The 8,669-nt window shown below is 38.1% G+C and overlaps 1 pseudogene; it reads right to left on the reverse strand.

Moving 5' to 3' along the window:
• Positions 1 to 2,144: 2,144 nt before the first annotated feature.
• Positions 2,145 to 7,885, reverse strand: LOC117063368 (annotated as a pseudogene).
• Positions 7,886 to 8,669: the final 784 nt, after the last annotated feature.

Below are 8,669 nucleotides of genomic sequence, written 5' to 3' on the forward strand. Positions count from 1 at the left end.
TTTCTACTTTGATCTTTATTATTTCTTTTCTTTTGTTTCTTTGTGTTTAATTTGTTCTTCTTTTTTAATTTCTTAAGGTGGAAGCTCACTGACTTGAGACCTTTAATATTTTCTAATAGAAGCATTTTGCTTATAAATGTCTTCCTACATACTGCTTTAGTGGCATGCCACAAAATTTGATATGCTTTGTTTTTATTTTCATTCAGCTCGAAATGCCTTCTAATTTCACTGCGCTCCTATTTTAATCAATGGGTTATTAGAAGGTTATTTAGTAGCATGTTATTTTGTTTCCAAACATTTGGGGATTTTCCAGACAGCTTTCTGTTATTGATTTCTAATTTTAATTCTACTGTAGTCAGAAGAAATACTCTGCATGATTTGAATCCTTTAAAATTTACTGAGACATGTTTTATTGCCTAAAACAGGGGCTGGTAAACTTCTATAAAGGGTCAGACAGTAAATATTTTAAACTCTGTGGGCCACATATGATCTTTGTCACATATTTTCTTCCTTTTTAAAAAAATCTTTCAAAATGTAAAAACCATTTTTAGTTCATGGACTATACAAAAACAGACTACATTTGGCCTCAGGGCCATAGTTTGCTAACCTCTGGCCTAGAACATGATCTATTTAGGTAAATGTTTCACGTGTACTTTAAAGAGAATATATACTCTATTACAGGTTGAGTATCCCTTATCCAAAATGCTTGGGACCAGAAATGTTTCAGATTTCAAAGTTTTTTGGATTTTCTGAATATTTGTATATACATAATAAGATATCCTGGGAGTAGGACCCAAGATAATTGGGTCATGTTGGTGCTAAAAAAATTTTGGATTTTGGAGAATTTTGTATTTCAGATTAGGGATGCTCAACCTGTACTGTTAGTTTGGTTACAGTGTTGCTTGAGTTTACTATATCCTTGTAAGTTTCTACTTGTTTTAGCAATCATTTAAAGAGGGGTATTGAAATCTCTGACTATAACTATGGATTCGTCTGTTTCTCCTTGCACTTCTGTCAGTTTTTGATTTACATATTTTGAAGCTTTATTATTTGAGATAAAACCATGTAAGATTATTTTATCCTTCTGATTAACTAGCCCTTTTATTATTATAAAATGGCCTTCTTTATTCCTGGTAATATTATTTGCTTTGAAATCTACTTATTTCATGTTAATATAGCCACACCAGTTTTCTTTTGACTAATGCTAGCATCAGTATGATATATCTTTTTTCATCCTTTTACTTTTTTTGTTGTTGTTGTTGTTTTTGAGACTGAGTTTCACTTTGTTGTCCAGGCTGGAGTACAGTGGTGTGATCACCACTCCCTATAGCCTTGACCTCCTGGGTTCAAGCTATCGTCCCACCTCAGCCTCCCGAGTAGCTGGGACTACAGGCATGCACCACCACATTTGGCTAATTTTTTGTGCAGACAGGATCTCACCATATTGACCAGTCTGGTCTCAGACTCATGGGCTCAAGTGATCCTCCTGCCTCAACCTCCCAATGTGCTGGGATTACAGGCATGAGCCACTGTGCCTGGTCGTCCTTTTACTCTTAATGTTATTATGTCTTTGTATGTAAAATGTCTTTTTTTTTTTTTTTTTTTTTCTGTCTCCCAGGCCGGAGTGCAGTGGCGTGATCTCTGCTCACTGCAACCTCTGCCCCCTGCATTCATCCAATTCTCCTGCCTCAGCCTCCCAAGTAGCTGGGATTACAGGCACCCGCCACCATGCATGGCTAATTTTTGTATTTTTAGTAGAGACAAGATTTCGCCATGTTGACCAGGCTGGTCTTGAACTCCTGACCGCAGGTGATCTAACTGCCTTGACCTCCCAAAGTGCTGGGATTAAAGGCGTGAGCCATCGCACCCAGTCTAAAATGTGTTTCTTATTGACGTTATACAGTTGGATCTTGTTTTTTATTTTCCCCCCAGCATCCAAAATTTTTTGTTTCAAGACAGGGTCTCCCTCTGTCACCCAGGGTGGAGTGCAGTGGTACCATCATGGCTCACTGCAGCCTTGACTTCTGGGCTGAAGCGATCTTCCTGCCTCAGCCTCCTAAGTAGCTGGCACTACAGGCATGTACCACCACTCACAACTAATTTTTTTTTTTGAATTTTTTTTATAGAGATGGAGTTTCACTTGTTGCCCAGGCTGGTCTTGAACTCCTAGGCTCAAGTGATCTGCCCACCTTGGCCTCCCACAGTGCTGGGATTACAGGCATGAGCCACTGCGCCCAGGCCAAAATCTTTTTAATAAGAGTAGAGGATCCAGGGTTAGTTTTTATAGCCTTGGCTGGCCCATCAGCCTCTGATGTGCTTGAACTTGGAGTGGTCACAGGGCTTAGTGTGGCTGTGCTGGGTTCCCAGGGCCTTACCAAAATTCCAGTACACTCTTGGCCTTTGTAAGGACCAGAGAGCAGGATGGTGCCACAGCCTTTGAGGGTGTCCAGGGCCAGCTGGTTGAAGGTGAGGATCTTGTCCCCAGCTTTGGCGATCTGGCTGCAGGCCCAACTGCTCACATGCAGTGCACACACCTTCAGTTTGGGCACGTCCTGAACCCATTATGGTCCCCACAACCACAGCTGTTTTGTTTTCCTGGCCAGAAAGCTTCATCTTCCAGATCATCCAGGAAAGAGACAGAGATGGCCATTTGGTGCAACTCATAAATAACCTCTTCACCACAACTTGGTTGAAGGTAGAGTTTCTTCTGGCCAGAAACATATACAGCTTAACCAACAGCCTTCAGTAGATGTCCTGGCTCTTGGGCTCCTGGTGTTGAACCTTTCAGTCGTTGTTGTGGCAGGAGACGATTTCCGTGATGGTGCTTCCTGTTCATCCAGGTCCAAAAGCAGTCTTGCTTTTTATCTGACAATCTTTGTCTTTTAAGTGGGATATTTAGATAATACACATTTAATGTGATTGCTGATATGATTACAGTCTATTGCCTTGCCATTTTTCTATTAGTTTCACCACTTATTTGTTCCTTTTTCCACCTTTTTTTTTTTTTTTTTGTGATTCTATCTTATCTCCTTTGTTGACTTATTAGCTATAACTGTTTTGTTATTCTACTGGTTGCCTTAAGGTAGTATACATCTTCAGCCTACCACAGTCTACCTTCAGTCTACCTGATGGTAAAAAATTATTTGTTTTCGTATGTCTGAAAACATCTTTATTTTTGCCTTTATTTTTTGAATGATATTTTGCTGAGTATCAAATCCTAGGTTAACATTTTTTCCTTTCAGTACTTTATGTTCTACTATCTCTTCACTTGCAATGTTTCCAATGAGAAATCTGCTGTCAGCCTTATCTTTGTTACTCTATAACATGTGGCTGCTTTCAATATTTTTTATCATTGGCTTTGAATAATTTGATTATGACATTCTTTGGTGTAGTTTTCTTCTTGTTGAGTTATTGGATCTGTGAGTTAATAGTTTTTGTCCAATTTGAAAATTTTGGCCATTATTTTTTCAAATATCCCTTTTGTATCTGCTTTTCTTCTCTCCTTTGATGCCTTTGATTATGTTTACATAAGGATTCTGGAAGTTTGTCCCATAGTTCACTGATGCTTTTGTCATTCTTTTTTCTCTCTTTCATTTTTGAATAGTTTCTTTTGCTGTATCCTTCAAGTTCACTAACCTTTTCTTCTGCCATGTCTAATCTGCTACAAATATCATTAGCAGATCTCAGATATTGTAGTTTTCATCCCTAGAACCACATCGAGTTTTTAAAAATGTCTTTCATGTCTCTACTTTCTGAAAATATAGAATATAGTTATAATAATGTTCAATGTTTTTACTAGTTCTAACATCTTTCTCTGCTTAAGGTCACTTTCAAATGATTGATTATTCTCATCATTGTGGATCATTTTTCTGGCTTCTTTGCGTGCCTGGAAAGGCACTGTGAATTTTATCTGTTGGCTGCTGGATATTCTTTTCTTCCTCTAAATGTTCCTGAGTTTTGTCCTGGGATGCAGTTAAGTTACTTGGAAAAGTTTGATTCTTTGGGTCTTATTCTTGTGATTTGTCAAGGAGTGCTCAGTCTATAGCTCATTACATAAGGAAGAATAATGCAATATAGCTAAATAATATACTTCAAGGCAATCTTTAAGTTTAGACTTAAGATTAAGTCTAATCTTAAAAGACTGAAAAAGACTTACTAAATGATCTTAGCAACAAATTTAATCCTCTAATAAAAAACATGAAAATAATAATTTCAGAAAAAAAATCACTTTCATTAAAAACTGCAAAGCGCTAGAAAGAAAAAGTGAGAGGAACAGAAACTGAGAACAGTGGGTACTTCACAGATTAATTTTGTGAGTAAAGATGAGTTTTGTTTAAGAATTGGTCTCTACTATATGAATGTATTTCATTCTGAGGATAGTGGTTAAAAACAGAGACATTAGGGGCAGACAGACTTGGATGCACATCAGACTCCTCCACACATTAAAACTCAACATGTATGAGCCTCAGTTATCTCATAGATCTATAAAATGCCACGTTATTTTACAAAGTAATCTAGAAGAATAAAAACTCTTAATTTCACCAATTAAAATATACAGAAAAAAGGAACTTAACCATTCCCTGATAAGCAAGCAAACTATACATCTAAATTATACATCTAAATATTGTCCCCTTTTCTGGCTCCCTCACAATTTTCAAACGGTTTTGAATAAATCAACAAACATTCACAATTTTAAAAAACACATCTCTAGTGAGAGTGTATGATTCAAACCCTATACACATATTATCCTTGCTTTTTTCCTTGTAATACAACTATTCTATCTATATCAGCTTAGTAACACTTAATTCTAGAGCCCCATAATTTTTCATTTGAATATAAAAGATAATGCTATCTCAAATAGATTCCAATGCTAAAATTTAATTGCATGTAACTCTTCACATAGACAGCATACTGTTGAATAGAAGCAGTCCAAAGTGAATTCATGCTTGAACCCGTAACTGACAACATAAGTTCATTATTCTTGAACAAATCTTACTTGGAAAAATCAGGTTAAATCATTTCCATTCCTAAAGTATGTATTAGCTTTTATGGCCAAATATGCCTTTTTCAAGAAGACAGTACAAAAGCTATATGAACCCCTTTTGTTTTATTCTACCAATCATTTATTTTACATTGTTACATATTAGAAATTTTTGTTTTGCCTAATAACTGGAACTGAAAACTTACCACACAAAATAAACCAGGGACACTCTGTAACTCTTGACTAGGTTTTAGGTTTTTAAAAAGTAATGCAACTCATAATTTGGTAAGCATATTAGAATACCACTAGTTAGGAATCTTCAATAATTAGAAATCAAGAACCTCTGCTAACTCATTTTTGTGACTTACATTTTTTTTTCTACCAATGAAGGCTTCATTTCAGAAGTATTGATTTGCTTATTTTTACTCCAGTTTTTTCATATTCCAGCAGCCTCTTTCATGTATTCTATCTATTCCTTTCTAAAATTCTACTGTTCTGAGCTCTGAGCTTTATGTCCCAAGCTTGAGAAACAACAACAACAACAACAAACACTCAAGTAGTCTACTTTGTATCTTGGAGAGTACTAAAATATTTTTAACCTTTTAATTCTGAGAACTGGGGTGCTTTGAAGTTACCCAAAAAAAAGGTAGGAAGAAGAAAGAAAAGCCGAAGGGAAGGAGAGAGGGAGGGAAAAAAAGAGACCGTTCTTAGGATGGCTTAAAGTGGTTTTGTGGGGTCAGGTAGATAACTTACATCTTATCTCTTGTTATATGTAACTCTTTTCCTTTTGGTGTAATTTGGAAAGACCCTCAACTAGGAGTTAAGAAACTCAGACTTTAGTTCCAATTTTGCTACTATCCTTCAATGTAATCACCAATCTTCTGAAATGGGATCAGGCATGAAGAACAAAAATATTACACCCGGGCCGGGCACGGTGGCTCACGCCTGTAATCCCAGCATTTTGGGAAGCCGAGGCGGTTGAATCACGAGGTCAAGAGATCAAGACCAGCCTGGTCAACATGGTGAAACCCCGTCTCTACTAAAAATACAAAAATTAGCTGGGCATGGTGTCACGCACCTGTAGTCCTAGCTACTCCGGAGGCTGAGGCAGGAGAATCGCTTGAACCCAGGAGGCAGAGGTTGCAGTGAGCCAAGATAGCGCCACTGCACTGCAGCCTTATGACAGAGCGAGACTCTGTCTCAAAGAAAAGAAAAAAAAAAATGTATTACACCTGAGAGGGTTTACAAGTCTCTGGAGTCATAATGCTTGGATAGTTGAAAAGTTAATACTCTTTGGAAAGGTGGGGCTATGGCCCTAGCCAGCACGTGAAATTATTCTCTTTATTTGTATAATAAGATTGTCTCATAGCATTAATAATGATGAAGTATGCATGATTACTAGGGCAAATATAATATAAAAGGATACTTCTAAATTTTTACTCTGTGAATTTCACAGTTTCTGTGACACATTTGAAGAGGGCGAACATCAATCAGTCTACTCCTTGACATACACTACTATAAGTAGTCTTGGCTAAACCGTAAAAGAAAAATGAAGGCTGGGTATGGTGGTTCACACCTGTAATCCCAGCACTTTGGGAGGCCGAGGCAGGCGAATCACCTGAGGTCAGGAGGTCAAGATCAGCCTGGCCAACATGGCAAAAGCCCATCTCTAATAAAATACAAAAATCAGTCAGGCATGGTGGCACGCACCTGTAATCCCAGTTATTCAGGAGACTGAGACATGAGAATTGTTTGAACCCGGGAGGCAGTGGTTGCAGTGAGCCGAGATCCCAATATGCCACTGCACTCCAGCCTGGGTGACAGAGCAAGACTTCGTCTCAAAAAAAAAAAGCTGGTGTGGTGGCTCACACCTGTAATCCCAACACTTTGGGAGCCAAGGCAGGAGATCTCTTGAGGTCAGGAGTTCAAGACCAGCCTGGCAAACATGGTGAAACCCTGTCTCTACTTAAAATACAAAATAGCCAGGCATGGTGGCGGGCACCTGTAATCCCAGCTATTCGGGAGGCTGAGGCAGGAGAATCGCTTGAACCCAGGAGATGGAGGTTCCAGTGAGCTGAGATTATGCCACTGCACTCCAGCCTGGGTGACATGGCAAGACTCTGTCTCAAAGAAAGGAAAAAGAAAAATGAAAAGAGGCATATTATTCAACCATGAAATGGCTTAGAACCTTGCCTCTGAAAGTCCTGCTTGGGGCAAGGGGGACTTTTGGTGTGCCAGCAGGAGTTAAAAGCCACTGAAAAAACATGGGGCATCTCCTTAGAGATCAGCCTCCATCAGAGATTTTGAAAAAATGTATAATCATTATATTTTTACTAAATATAGGAACATTATGGTAAGTAACACTACGTTTATATTAAATCTAAGACAAAACATGAAGCTAAAAAGAATTCTAGCTTGGGACCAAGTTTTTAAGGCCGTTGTTCACTCCTCTCTGCTATTAACCATACTTTTGTGGAAAAGTTTGAGGTAGAGTGACTTTGATGACTATTCAAGACTGGTATATTAATACCTCTACTAGTTACAAAGATGAATGGTGGTGATGGTTACAACATAATGAATGTATTTAATACCACTGAAGTATACACTTAAAAATGGTTAAGTTGATAAACTTTATGAAGTATTTTGCCACAGTTTTAAAATGTATGGAAAAAAACCTCTACTAAAGTTCAATATTATCAACAAATATAGACTATTATAAGAGGTTTTTATTTAATTTGAATATGCATTTCTGAATTGACTACTGTATCCTGTATTCAGCTCATGAATCATCTGTTACCGTGCTCATGAAAACTATACTTGATTCCAAGTTTTCAAAATACCCATCATTCTTCTTGTGAAGAAGGACCTATGATTAACAGTTCTCACTTTTGTGGCTGTCAGCATGCCTGCATCAGTCAATACCTGCAACACTGTCCATTGTCCAGGATTCCAATCCTGGATGGAATGCACATAAATAAGCCTGTTAGAAATGGCTGTAAAATAAAGATAAATAGGATCTCTATGAAGCCACACTAGAAAATCTACTTCTAAGAATCCTTATAGTAAGGCAAAAATTTAGCTATTATGCTGGGCGTGGTGGCACACACCTATAATCCCAGCACTTTGGGAGGCCGAGGTGGGCAGATGACCCAAGGTTAGAAGTTCAAGACCAGCCTGGCCAACATGGTGAAACCCCATCTCTACTAAAAATATAAAAATTAGCCAGGCGTGGTGGCTGCGCCCATAATCCCAACACTTTGGGAGGCCAAGGCGGGCAGATCACCTGAAGTCAGAAGTTCAAGACCAGCCTGTCCAACATGGTGAAATCCTATCTCTACTAAAAATACAAAAATTAGCCAGGCATGATGGCACGTGCCTATAGTCCCAGCTACTCAGGAGGCTGAGGCGGCAGAATTGCTTGAACCTGGGAGGCAGCGGTTACAGTGAGCCAAGATTGTGCCATTGCACTCCAGCCTGGGGTGACAAGAACGAACTCTGTCAAAAAAAAAAAAAAAAAGCTATTAGATTTTTCGTTTTACTCGTAGAAGAAACTTGGGTGGAATCAATATAAATGCCCCAAAATAAGGAACTGCTTACATTATAGTACATCCTTATATTCCATAAGAAAATACTTAGACATTAAAGTATACAACTGAATATTGCTAGGAAAAAAAATATATGAACAACA

The sequence above is a fragment of the Trachypithecus francoisi genome, unplaced genomic scaffold, assembly GCF_009764315.1.
Source record: "Trachypithecus francoisi isolate TF-2019V2 unplaced genomic scaffold, Tfra_2.0 Lachesis_group18, whole genome shotgun sequence".
Lineage (NCBI taxonomy): Eukaryota > Metazoa > Chordata > Mammalia > Primates > Cercopithecidae > Trachypithecus > Trachypithecus francoisi.